General features: G+C 40.0%; 1 pseudogene; it reads left to right on the forward strand.

The window, feature by feature from the left end:
- The first annotated feature begins 11,591 nt into the window (after nucleotides 1-11,591).
- On the forward strand, nucleotides 11,592-13,076 carry LOC102869460 (annotated as a pseudogene).
- Nucleotides 13,077-14,597: the final 1,521 nt, after the last annotated feature.

Consider the following 14,597-nt stretch of genomic DNA (forward strand, 5'->3'; position numbering starts at 1 on the left):
AAAAAGAATTTGCTGATCGCCAATCATTTCAGGAGGTAGTACATGATCAAAAGCCAATAGTATTGAAAGAAGAAGTCCATATTACACTGAAGTCATTGCTGAAGAACAAAACTCCTGGATTTGCTTGAGTATCAATACAAATATTTCAACATATGAATGTAATAGTGAAATCACTCATTCATCTATCAAGAAATTTGGAAGACAAGTCAACCAACATGGAAAAAAATAAGTATATTTTCATGCATCCTATAGAAAAGTGATGTGATAAAATGTAGATGTTATGAAACAATATTAAAAGTATCACACTAAAGTTTGTTTTGTTTTTTTCTGAACATAATTTTAAAGGTATTAAATCATTACATGTACAGAAAACTTTCAGGCATAAAAATTAAACTTAAAACAGCACAATGGAATATTATGCAGAATTTAAAACAATGGGATTGTAAATGAACAACATAAATGAGTCTGGAAGACAGTATGTTGAATGAAATACTTCAGTCATTGAAGGACAAAAACTGCGTAAGAACTTAAAAATTAGTATGGAAGAGAAGGGGCAAAACCAGAGTGTATAGATACTAGACATTGCACTGGAATAAGTGTAGGTAGGGAAGGACTACCTAAAAGGAATGGATGCTCAATCATTGTATGTATGACAATTAACAATCTAGAACAAGATATGTATTACAAAATTAAATAGGAGCAGGGAAAGGGGAGAGAAGGACTGGGCCCTCCTGTCTCATGTCCAAATTATGTGACACAGAGCTTCCAAATCATAACCTCTAAGGAGAAACTTGATTTTACCTTCTCCAAAACTTATTTTTTCTTTTTTTAGAAAAATTCTTATTTATTTACAAAATTTGAATATATGGTTTTTTTATAAAAGATTCCTCCCATTTCCTTCACCCTACTCATCCATCGAACTGTGCAGCCCTACAATTAACACCATACCCTCCCATCCACACCACTCTATTTCCACACTCCCCACCCCTTGGATCCTCATACTCATTCTACAATAATGCTTTTATACAGTATTTGTCCTTGTGGGACTAAGTTAGTTCATTCAGCATAATGCTCTCCAGTCTCCTCCAAGTTAGATAGTAATTACAAATCATTGCTCCTATGTGCTGCACAGTATTCCATTGTATGAATGTACCACAACTTCTCAATCCATATTAACAGGAGCATTATTCACCATCGCGAGCCATGTAGACAGCCCAGATTTCCAATCTATTTGTTTTCTTGGTGGTCCATGGTAGTTTCAAGACTCTTCACCAGCTCCAAAACTCAAAGGCATCAATTCTTCTTCTGTCATCCTCAGTCATTTTCCTGCCTTTTGATGCATAACAAATAATTGTGAAGACCATGGCCTGAACCAAGCACATCTAAGTCTCTAGACTGACATGGTTGTTTCTCAGGTACTACATGACTAACGAAAAAACAGGGTTTGTGGCAAACAACCAGTTTTTCAGCCTGAAGACAAGTGATGTCAGTTTTACAACTATACATGTATATATGTATATATGTATGTGTGTGTGTGTGTGTGTGTGTGTGTGTATATATATATATATATTTTTTTTAATAATCCTCAATTTGAAAATACCACCCCATTTGAGGCACTTGAACTGACTCATGGCTGACCTTTCAGCAGATTTTCAGTGTCTGAAAATAACACAGGGGAAGATTTCTTATTTTTTTTTTCTATGGAGCAGCTGGTGGATTCAAACTGCCTGCCTTTGGGTTGACAGCATAACTTCTCATCCCTAGTTCACCAGAAGGAGTCAGTGAAAGAGAAGAGGACTTTCAAAGGAATGTGGTGTTCATGTTGAATACTGAAAACTGTTTATAGTTTTCTTTCTTGCTGGCTTGTTTATTTTTGCTTTGTTTTGTTTTTTAGTATTTGTGTGAAGTCATGAAAAATATTTGATATTTTGGCAGCCTTTAAAAGAGATATTATTGGCATGAGAAATCAGTCCATCTCAGGCAGCTCAAATGCTTCCTTTTCTCTGCACCACACTTTAAATAGGAAGGTTATTTGGTTTGGTATCCTTGTGAAATCATCAGCCACTTGGCAACTGCAGAGCCTCTTCCTTCAGAAACTGTGTTAATCTCCTCTAATATATTCCAGATGCAGTGTTGTGGAAATCATATATTCTGTACGCCCCAGTTAGCCAGGTGTCCTCCCAGCTACTCCTAATAAAGAAGTCTTGCCAACATAATAATGAAGTATCATGATGCTGTGGCACTGCTTGCCTTTACCCAGAATTTCCAGGTCTGCAGAGAAATTGACTTTCTCAGGCTTAATTAGGCCAACATTTGGCAACAAGTACTTCATTATGGAGAAACCTCTTCTCCTGAAATAGGCAATCAAATTCTCTCTCCTTGTACTTTCTGGACCAATTCATCAGAATAAAGCTTCAGAGAGGTTTCTTAGCCTTTATGCTTCCATTTTTATCCACAGTTTCCAAAATCACCTTAAAAATTTAAAGGAAACAGAATTCTTGTATTTCAGAGCTGAAAATATATCACTAGGCTTTAGTGAGTTAGCGGTGATATCATAAACACTCAGCATAGAGTTGGCAGGAATTATGCTTCCATGAGCATCTCCTCTTAGTCTTTTATTAAACAGATTTGTAAAGAAAGATATATTTCTTTGTCTTGAAAATATATTACACATTTCATAGCCTAGTTAATATGTTTATTTCTTTAGGATTTTCAGTGTAATTTCCTCAATTTTTAAATCCTGTCTTTTGCCTGCTGAAATTATCTTTCATGGTCTTGCATCAAAACATTTTTTATAGTTACATATTTAATGCCAAAGTGTACCTGAGATTTTTAAGTCTTTTATAGAAAGATTTACAATAGGATACTGATGTGTATGTGTTTGTGTATAACTGTGCATTTATGGACCATTTAGTGAATTGAAAGTATGTTTATGAATGTATTAACTCTGATTCATGTTTGGATCAAGATTATAACACTTCAGTAGACAATAGCATTTTCTTCTGCCTCTTTCAGGAGTACTTCTGCCTCCGTTCAACTTTAAAAACAGATGTTACTCAGAATTCTGACCACATTATTTATGCCCAAGGTGGTAATTGTTACTTAATTGATTAAGAATATTTTGAATGCTCATATAACATGTGCTGGCTACCAAAGACAAATTGGGCATTCAAAGAGGGGTGGAAATGGTGATAAACTTGCCTTAATCACTTGTGTAGTATTAGGAGAGTATACAGAAATAAAGAAAATAATCACAGAGTACATCAATCACACATGTTATCTATATGCATTTCATTTGGTTTTAGTTTTAGGAGGGACAGATATATGATGAATTGAGAGAACATAATTTAATTTAGCCTGGAGAAATTAGAGGAAATATATTAAATAGGACAAGTACAGCCAGAGTATTCCTTATGGGCAAAGGTGCTAAGAACTTATTTCAAATACTTTGGACATGTTATCAGGTGGAACTAGCTGCTGGTTAAGAAAAACAATTAGTAAAGTAGTTCATACACTTCAATCCCTTGCCATCGGGTTTGAACCTCCACATAGCTGACTCTCCAGTGGTCTTTCACAGGGTGTAAATCATATGAACGAAGGTTGCATATCTTCCTGTGTAGGTACTGGCAGATTCAAACTGCCATATAGACACCACCTTTTACTTTCCAACACTATTCTCTATGGACTATGCCAGGTGAACAAAAAAGGGAAAGGCTCAAATGACTGTCTACAGTGACTGTAACAATGGGTCTGAGCATCCCTACTGTGAGATTGGGACACAGCCCAGGAACTATTAGTTTTATTATACCTGAGGTAGTAAGGACTTCTGCTGCAAACCTAAAGGAATGTGATTATAATCCACTAGCTACACTGAGGAGAGAGAGCTGGGCAATCTCCTCTCATGTGATTTGTAACCTCTGAAAACCTGCTGGTGGGTCAGCTGTGAGTAAATCCAAGTTGAAAGTATAGAACAATATATACCTCAGTCACTTCTTTTTTTAGAAAATGGATGTTATAAAAATGCTTTTAAAGGCAAAGAAGAGAAGTGATTTATCCAGCACAGCACCAGGCAAAAGGTAGGAAAATAAAGTTGACTTCTTCACTTTCACCTCCTTTTTGAGTATTAGAAGGATAAAACATACACGTTCTTCAAAGAGGAAATCATGTCTGAAATCTTTTCTACAGTCTCTTCACTAGTATTCATCATCATCATCATCATCAAAACAAAATAGCTTATTGTCCTTTCCAAGTCCCGGTGACTATTTTAGAATCTACACGTTTCAAAAACTGTAAATTAAAAACAGGGGTGAGGGAAAAGGCCCTTATTTTTCTCTTTTAGAGATGCTGGTTAAATCTAAATGTCATTTTTTTCTGTTAGCAATTCAACATGTAGCACACTGTCATTTGGTTCATTGTATGGAACCTTCATACTTTCTTTAAATATCGCTTGTGTTGTTGTTGTTCTTAGGTACTGCTGAGTCAATTCGGACTCATAGTGACCCTAAGAATAACAGTTCTGAACCCTGTTCTATCCTCTGCCATCTTCACACTTCCTGACACACAGTCACCACGTCAATCTACCTGGTTGGGGGTCTCCCTCTCCAGCAATGCTCTGCTACTCCAAACATCATGTACCTCTCCAAGGAATAGGCCCTCCTAGCAATATCCTCAAAGTATGTGAGGTGAAGCCTCATCATCCTAGCTCCAAAGAGCACTCTGACTGCACCCTCTCCAAACAGATTTGTTTGCTCTTTTGGCAGCTGCTTGGATGTCCAACACCACATCTCAATTCTTCTGACATGCTTTTTCATTGCATAGCATTGTACATGCATACCAGGTGAATGGAAAAGACCATGGCCTAAATAAGATACACCTTACTCCTCAATAACTTGGAGAGGTTCATAATTGCACTTTTCCCCAGTGCAATGTATCTCCTATTTCCTGACTGCTGGTACCAAGAATATTAATTGTGGATCTCAGTAAGATGAAATTGTTGACAGTTTCAAACTATTCTCCATCCAGCATGATGTTGCCTGTAGGTCCAGTGGTAAGAATCTTTGTTTTCTTGACATTGAGATGCAAACCATATTGAAGCCTATATTCTTTGTTCTTCTGAAACAAGTGTTTCTAGTCCTTACTTTCAGTAAGCAAGGTTGTGTCACCTGCATAATTCAGGTTGCTGATGAGTCTCCCTCTGATCCTGATGCTACATTTTTCTTCATAGAGTCTAGCTACAGAAATACAATTTCAGAATTCTTGAAAATTTCAGGAGTTCCATGTGAGCAGGACACAATGGCAATGAAGGAGGAAGTGGAAGCTGAATTGAAGACATTGGCAATAAATAACGCCCCAGGAATGAATGAAAAACCAGTCAACCTGTTTCAATTAACAGATGCAGCCTTGGATGTGCTCACCAGTCTGTACCAGGAAATTTGGAGAACAACTGTCTGCTCAACAGATTGGAAGAGGTCCATATTTGTTCCCATTCCCAAGAAAAGTGATCCAATTAAATGTGAAATCTATCGAACAATATCAACATCACATGTAAACAAAATACTGCTGAAGGTCATTCAAAACCAGCTAGAACGGTAAGTACATAGATAGGGAACTTCCAGAAGTTCAAGCAGGATTTAGAAGAAGCCATGGCACTAGGAATATCATTGCTGAGGTCAGAGGGATCCTGGCTGAAAGTAAAGAACATCAGAAGAATGTTTATTTGTGCTCTATCAACTATGCAAAGGCGTTTGACTATGTGGATCAAAAGTTGTGGCTGACATTGAGAAGAATGGGAGTCCTAAAGCATTTAATTAAGCTCATGTAAAACCTATACCTGGGCCAGAAGGCTGCTGTGTGAACAGAGCAGATGAACACTCCATGGTTTAAAATTGAGAATGTGTCAGGGTTGTAGTCTCTCTCTCTTTCTTTTCAATTCCTATTACAAAAATTTTTTATGGGATTGTATTATTGATATCTGCTTTCTAAGGTTTCTGGCCATTATTAGGAAGCTTCTCGATCATGACTATGAGTCAGGTACAATTTAGTCCCTAAGCTGATGTTGTTGCTCTTTAGTATGCTGGAGAGATCCTTGACAATAAATATTTCTAACTTATCTTTTGATTTCCTGATTTCTATTGCCAAGAATGCTGATGTGGATCCAAGCAAGGACTCTCTATCCCTTAAGAACTAAAAACATGACTGTATCATTAGTTTTCATGATGTCTTCCAGTCCTAGTTAGTTAAACCCTTATGTCTCTTCCTGACACATTGACTCTGGTCTGGCCCTGTGGCTTACATTGACTCAAAAAATATTGTAGAAATCATGCTGGGTAACATCAACAGCTGGATCTTAGATATCCAGCTGTCACTTTCGTCTCTTGAAATTCTCACTTGGAGCTCAGTCAACATGCTGTGTTAGGAAGCACAAACAGTTATGTGCATAGACCATACTGATAGATAATATTTAGCCGAAATCTCAGACTCTGACCATTAGTAACTATCAGTTATGTGAGCAAGACTGGAGCCTCCTGTCTCTTTTCCTATTGAGCAATGCCATGTTATGCTTTATATGCTCTTAGGATATCCACAAAATTGTAAGAGAAAAAATGTCTGTTTAAAACATTAAGTTTAGAGTTTTTTGTTTTGTTGGTTTGCTTGACTTAAAAAAGATATAGCAAAAGATAAAAAAATGGCAAAAAAAAACCCCATAAACAAAGCAATGATACTAATCAGGTTTTATAGCAGCCTTTCAAAGTCAGATTGACAAGGATCATAGTGACCTCACTATTAAATAAGCCATCTGAGGTTTTAAATCTCTCTCACAGCTTTCTTGTCAGGGAGCAAACCAAGTACCCTTAATATCTACGCTTTTCAGAAATTTCTTCGCCAGTCAAAACAGTTGTCTCAATTTGTGGAATACTGTTCAAATACACTTCATTTGAAAAATTCCTTTCCTATAGCAGCTGTTGCTGTTGTTGTTGTTATGTGCCGTCGAGTCATTTTCGACTCATAGCGACCCTATGCACAACAACCCTAAACCCTGCTCTAGCTGTCGGAGAAGGAGGGACAATTTCCTCCTGTACCAGTCAGATCTGATTTGACGGTACATGCACAAAAAATAATAAAAAATATAACAGCTACACATTATTAATTCTCTATTTCTTTATAGTAATGTGACATACACTGTCCCTGTATTCCTTCACCAACCATATCTTTCTTCTTTGAGGATTTAGAAGATCTCTCCCACTCTCACTTTTAACTTCAGAATTTGCTCTAGTGATTATGGTCTTCGGAGAAAAGCAGTGCTCTAGGAGCAGTGTGCTAGTGGAGTAAAACTGTCATCTTTCTCTTAGAGATAGTGTATCTATCTATCTATCTATCTATCTATCTATCTATCTAATAGCTGGCACTTTATACTCTTCAAAATGTCTGTACATATTAACTCACATGGTTCTCTTGTTGATTTTTTCTAAATTTATGCAATATAGTAATAATCTGTGATCATAAAGCTAACAAATATTATTAGACTTCAATTAGAAATCTAAGAAACCTAGACTCTTGTTTTGTTTCCATCTCAGTTTCCATTGAGTGTCATGATATAATGGTGAATATATACTCTTTTGCAATCATCTCTTTACAAAGAAATTGTTATGTTTCAAATAGGTGACAAACAAAAGATTGACAAAAGTCATTCAATTTTATCAACTTTCTTCAGATTTGCTGAAGGTAAAGCTAATACTATGGCTATATCAGAATCTTGTAGCCATCTGTGTACTTGGGCAAAGGAGCATCTGACAAAAATTGTGGAGCAACAGATTAAATTTTTTCTCAACTTGACTTAACAGGGTTATATAACTGTTAGCCCCAATTGAGTAAATATAATAAAATGCATGAAACATTTTTTATTTTTTGTAACATCATTAGAGATTTGTCCTTCTAACCCAAAGGTCTGGAATCTTTGGAGGTTCAAATCCACTAAAGGCACTGACGGAGAAAAATGAGCAACCCTTCCTTGCCAGTGTAATTTACAGCTTCATAAACCTGGAGGATCACTTATGAATCAGTTCCAACTTGATAGCTATGAGTTTCAGGTGTAGTACATTGGTAATGGTATTGAGTTTGAAGTAAACAAATTACTGCATGTTAATCATAATTGTTGGAAGGATAAATAATTCTCCATTTTTTCTATCTAAAGATTTCCTTGACAAAAACTGAGCAAGAAAAGTGGAGTGTGTGTCTGGGGGTGTGTAAACGAATCCATCAGGAATGCGTATATTAAAATGCTTGAAGGCACATTTCATTTTGTAAATTAATTTATCACCTCAAATTTTAGTTCTTTCAGCTTGCTTAAAGAAAATAATATTTGATATGAATTTTAATACTGACAAATATCCTGATGATGATTGCTGATCATGAAGGAGAATTTTAAGAAGTCTTTAAAGGAATCTTACTTGCATCTTGTAAACACTGGCAAGACAAACATGAAAATAAAATTTTTGTTAGCATAGAAGAAGTGATATAAGACACTATCATGAACAATCTTTGTTTAGACATGTTGCATTTAGATAATAGCATTTCCTTTTCCCCCCGATAATCATTTCTCACATACTTTTAAAAGTTATCATTTCACTTTGAAATACTCTCTTTGAAAATATATTTCCATAGTTTTATGTTTTTTAGTGAAAGTACAACTGACTTTCACATTTGGATTTGATTAAACCCAGAAAGTCAGGACTTAGAGCAGGATTCATGATTCCAAACCATCTTTCTGATGTATTTCCATTAGTTTCAGCTCACCTCTATTCTTAATCAAGTTTCTTTTCAGGAATGACAATGATTTAATGTAATATTCAACAAAAACATAGAAATATTTGTGGTGCAGAAAGCATGCCATGATGTGACTAAGTTAATTGATACAACAATAGTAGGAAATATGCTTTAGTTAATTAAAATATGACCTTCTGTTTCATTTAAGAAAAGCTTGCCCATGTCACATTCACAGATGGCTATACAGGTTTTAGTAATTTTTGGTCTTCAAAATAATCCTCCTGTACCAGTCAGATCTGATTTGACGGTACACGCACACAAAATAAAAATTAAAAAAAAAAATTTTAAAAAAAATAATCCTGTACATGCACTATATTTGAGACTTATCTGTGTCAGATGCTTTCAGAGAGTGTTGTTGTTGTTGAGTAAAATCATGTCAGGGCTAACCTTCCAGTGTGCTTTCAGAGGCAGTTATATCACATGGAAGGAGATTGGCCATCCTCCTCCCATGGAGCAGCTGGTGAATTCGAACCATATACCTTTGGGATTGCAGTGCCATTTCTTAACACTAGGCCTCCAGAGCTCCTTCAAAGAGTACTGGACATTTTTTTTTTAAATATGAGACATAAACATTGAGGATCTGAAGTGTTAAACATGGTATATAAGCATATGGGGGGGGGGGAATCTGCTTTTAGAATTCTCACTTTCTTTTGTCTAATTTATATCCTAAGAGAAGGAGCTCTGTGGGAGTAATGGAGTACACATATGCTTCTAATAAAAGTTCAGCTGTTTGAATATTTCCAGAGAAATCTTTTACCTATGGGGCTGGAATCAGCAAGGATGCCCACTAACTCTTCTCCTATTTGATACTATATTGAAAATCTTAGCGATAACAATAAGACAAGAGAAGGAAATAAGAGGTATCCAAATTGGCAAAGAAGAGGTAAAATTATCTCTATATGCAGATGATATGATAGTATACTTAGAAAACCCTAAAGACTCGGCAAGAAAACTACTGGACATCGTTAACCAAAGTGGCAAGATACAAGATCAACATAAAAACAAAAATCAATTGTATTTCTCTACAGTGACAAAGAGAATATAAAACTGGAGCTAAGAAAAACAATACCCTTCACAAAATTAAATACTTGGGAGTAAATATAACCAGAATCACAAAGGATCCTTTCAAAGAAAATTACAAAACATTATTACAAGAAACAAAAAGAGAGCTGGAGAAATGGAAGAATCTTCTTTGCTCATGAAAAGGAAGACTCAATATTGTGAAAATGACAATACTGCCAAAGGCAATTTACACGTTCAATTCAATCCCAATATAAATACCAATTACATTCTTCAATGAGATGGAAGAGACAATCACCAATTTCATTTCGAATGGAAAGAGGTCCCGAATAAGCAAAGCACTCCTTAAAAATAGAAAAAAGGGTCTGTGTTGGTGCATGTGTGCCGGCTCCAACCTCTTACCATAAACTCTGAAATAGACGCTGCCGCCAATTCCCTGAGCTGCCAGCGCTGGCCTGGAGCGGGATCTCTGCCAACCCGAGCTCAAGGAGGTCCTCGGATGCCTGTGCCCACCGCAAGCAGGGACCCCCACAATTCCACCCACTCCACTTCAGACTGGGAACCCAAGCTTCGAAGATGCAGCCCTAGATGTGCTCACCAAGTTGTGCCAAGAAAGCTGAAGGACAACCACCTGGCCAACTGACTGGAAGAGATCTGTATATGTTCCCATTCCAAAGAAAGGTAATCCGACAGAGTGCAGAAATGACCGAACAGTAATATTACATCAGTATCACGTGCAAGCAAGATTCTGCTGACAGTTACCCAAAAATGACTGAAGCAACATGTTAATCTGTTAATCATGTTAATCTGTTCTCTGGAACTTCCAGAAGTGCAGGCTGGGTTTAGAAGGGGTGTGGTACTAGGGATATTGTAGCTAATATTAGATGGATCTTGGCTGAAAGCAGGGAATACCGGAGGAATGTCTTTCACTGACTACGCAAAGGCGTTTGACTGTGTGGACCACACAAACTGTGGCTGACTCTCAGAACAATGGGAATCCTCTGACACTTGATTGTGTTTATGCAAAACCTATACTTGGACCAGGAGGCAGTCGTCAGAACAGAGCAAGGAGACACTGAATGGTTCAAAATTGCGAACAGTATACGCCAGGAATGTGTCCTATCTCCATACCTTTTCAATCTATATGCAGAACAGATCATCCGAGAGGAGAAATGTGGCATCAGTACTGGAGGAAACGCATCAACAATCTGCCTTATGCAGATGGCACAGCCCGATTTGATACGGTTTGCGTGGACCAACTCAAAAGTATGCAGTTTGACTCCACCAGCTGCTCAGTGATTTACTGCCTCTGAAACCTGCTAAAAGGTGGGAGGTCCACAACATCTTCTGAATCAGGAAATTGGAAATTAAATCCTCAGAAGCTCATCACTCGAGGTTTCTGAGGATTAAGTCTAGGGGTAATTCCTCGACCCCCCCTAACCTTTTAAATCCAAAGTAGACGCCTAGAGGCACGGAAGTACCCGCCCACACGATGAACTGGATTGGATTGGCTGGATTGGATTGGCGGAGGCCAACCTAGAGGGGATTAACACGCATTTCCGGTTCCGCCTCTTCCATTATTCTCCACCCCCCCCCCGCCCCAAAACTGGGGAGGAGCCGCCTGCGATTGGCCAGCCTCGCCATGATGCATCTTTCAAGCCTGCTAGATAACTCCCATCGTTAGGAATGCTGGAGAGGTGAGAGGGCTGAAGGGAGAGTTCAGTGTGTCTGAGTTCACTTCTCCAAAGATGGATCAGAGTCTGGCTACATCTCGCGGTGTTTCCCGGGCTTTCAAAGAAGAACTGCTCTGTGCGGTCTGCTATAACCCCTTCCGCGACGCAGTCACTTTGCGGTGTGGTCACAACTTCTGCCGCCAGTGTGTGACCCGCTGTTGGGAAGTGCAGGTGGCACCCACCTGTCCCGTGTGCAAGGACCACGCCTGTGCCACCGATCTCTGCACCAACCATACCCTCAACAACCTGGTGGAGAGGCTGCAGCGCGAGGAGGCCAGGGACACGCCCTGGACCAGGCACCGATCTGTATCCCCACGCTACTGCCGCCAGCACCATGCTCCGTTCAGGCTCTACTGCTTCCAGGACAAGGAGCTTCTGTGCTGCTCGTGTCACACAGACCCCCGGCATCAGGAGCACTGCGTGCTGCCAGTGAAGGACACTGCTGATGACTTTCGGGCCAGGTGTAAAAACATGGAGCATACACTGCGAGAGAAAGCCAAGGCTGCGTGGGCAATGCGGCAGTCCTATGAGGCCATTACCAAGCACAATGAGGTGGAGGCTGCCTGGCTGGAAGGTCAGATCCGAGAGAAGTTTGACAGACTTCGAGATTTCTTGATGCTGGAGGAGCAGACCATCCTGGACGCCTTGAGTGAGGAGGTGAGACAGAAGCAACGTCTCGCAGAGGAGAAGATGAAGGAGCTGGAGAATGAGACCGAGGGCCTGGCCCGCGAGATTGAGCGTCTGCAGAACGACATGAAAGAAGACGATTTTTCTTTTCTCGAGAGACACAAGAGCCGGAAACGACGACTCTTCTGCACCATGGAGCCAGATCCTGTGCAGCCAGGCATGGTGCTCAATGTCTGTAAGTACCTGGACTCCCTGCAGTACCGCGTCTGGAAAAAGATGGGCACGATGTTCGACTGTGTGCCATTTGTCTTCGATCCTAACACGGCGGCCAACTGGCTTTCAGTCTCTCAGGATCTCACCAGTGTCACCAACTATGGCTACCGGCTCCAGGTGGAGAACCCAGAACGCTTCACCTTGGCGCCATGTCTGCTGGGCTCTGTTACGTTTTCCCAGGGTTCCCATGCCTGGGAGGTGGACCTGGGGGAGCTGCAGGCCTGGCGGGTGGGTGTGGTGCGGGTGCACCCAGATGGCAGACCAAATGAACTCATAGACAGCTGTTACCACAGCATTCATTCGGGCTTCTGGTACGTATGCCGCATACAAGGACCAGAGAGGGACTACTGTATGACTTCAGATTTGTCCTTGCCACCCTTGGTCCTGGACATACCACGCCGCCTGCGAGTAGAGCTGGAATGCGAGGAGGGCGAGCTGTCCTTCTATGACGCGGAGCGCCAGTGCCACCTCTACACCTTCCATGCCCGCTTCGGGTCGGTGCGGCCCTACTTCTACCTGGAAGGCGTGCAGGCTGACGAGCCAGCATCACTGCGCATCTGCCCCCTGCGCATCACTGTCAGGGAGGAGCTGGACAGCTGAGGCTGAGTCAGGTGCTGCCTGGTATCCTTCCATGTCCTTTTGGGCCTCCTTGTGCCACGTTCACCTCAGTACCTCTTTACTACCTGCCTTCTAGCCAGAGACCTTGTTAATCCTGCTCTTTTCCTAACTCTGTGTCTTCATTCTTTGTTTCTCCTCTGCCCACAAAACCCTGGATGCCTCAACTAGTTGAGGGAGAGTGGAACAAAAAAGGTAGAATTTCTGCAGCTCTGCAACTGCATCCCTGCCCATCCTCACCCCTCTGCCTTCTGCCCCCAACCCTCACCTCCTTGTACCCCCAATTTGTTTTTTCCCAGTAAAAATAAAAAAGGAGGCATCTCATGCACTGATTTCAAATACAACTACACTGTCGTGGTGGTCAAGACAGCGTGGTATTGGTACAATGACAGACACTTTGATTAATGGAATAGAAATGAGAATCCAGAAATCATTCCTATGGTCAACTGATTTTTTTACAAGAAAATCAAATCGGTTAAGTGGGGAAATGACAGGCTTTTTAACAAATGGTGTTGGCTAAATTGGAAAACCATCTGCAGAAAACTCAAGCAAGACCCACACCTTATTCCATACACAAAAGCCATTCAAAGTGGATCAAAGACGTAGGGCTAAAACCATGGACTATAAACTCCATTAGAGAAAAGCTTGGGAGAACTCTAGAAGCCCTAATTCACAACATAAACAGTCTTCTAATCATCCTGAAAAACCTACAACCAGGAGAGGATAAAATGATAAATGGGACGCATCACCTTCCCTTCGGAGACACTGGACACAGGGCGGTGGGAAATCTCTCTGACAAGCTCTCAAGTCATGGGTCAGACAATGGGACATTAATTCTGAAGGCATTTGGTAGAAGTGAAGTGATATCCTGCTGGAGGGTGGAGCTGGGAAAAAGTGGGTCAAGGCACTGGGCTAAGGGCAGAGACTACACTGTAACTAATGGTCAACTCCAAAATGAGGGATTTATCTTTCACTACTCTACAAATTGCTGTCTGTCAGATACCCCTCTAAGTCTAAACATTCAGATTAAGACAGACTAGGAAGAAGGATTGGCCATCCACTTCTGAAATGGCAGGCCTCTGAAAACCCTATACACAACACAACACACGTAGACAAACACAAAGGGCAACCTAGGTAGAACTGTCAAGCATGGAAATACAAAGGAAGAGGAACAGTTGTAAGCAGACACTAGTAATTGGAACATGAAATGTGAGAACCATGAATGTAGGAAAATTAGAAACTGTTAAGAAAGAAATGGAATGCATAAATATTGACATACTAGGCATTAGAGAGATGAGATGGACTGGCATGGGGCATTTCGAGTCAGATGCTCATATGATATATTTTTCTGGAGATGAAAAGGTGAGGAAAAATGGAGTTGCTTTCATAGTCAAAAAAGAAATTTCTACGTCCATCTTGAAGTACAACATTGTGAGTGATAGGATTATATCCATACGCTTACAAGGAAGTCCAGTGAACACGCCTATCATCCAGATATATGCACCA

This window comes from Elephantulus edwardii, unplaced genomic scaffold (assembly GCF_000299155.1).
Source record: "Elephantulus edwardii isolate Elephantulus edwardi_28Jun2011 unplaced genomic scaffold, EleEdw1.0 scaffold00074, whole genome shotgun sequence".
Taxonomy (NCBI): Eukaryota; Metazoa; Chordata; class Mammalia; order Macroscelidea; family Macroscelididae; genus Elephantulus; species Elephantulus edwardii.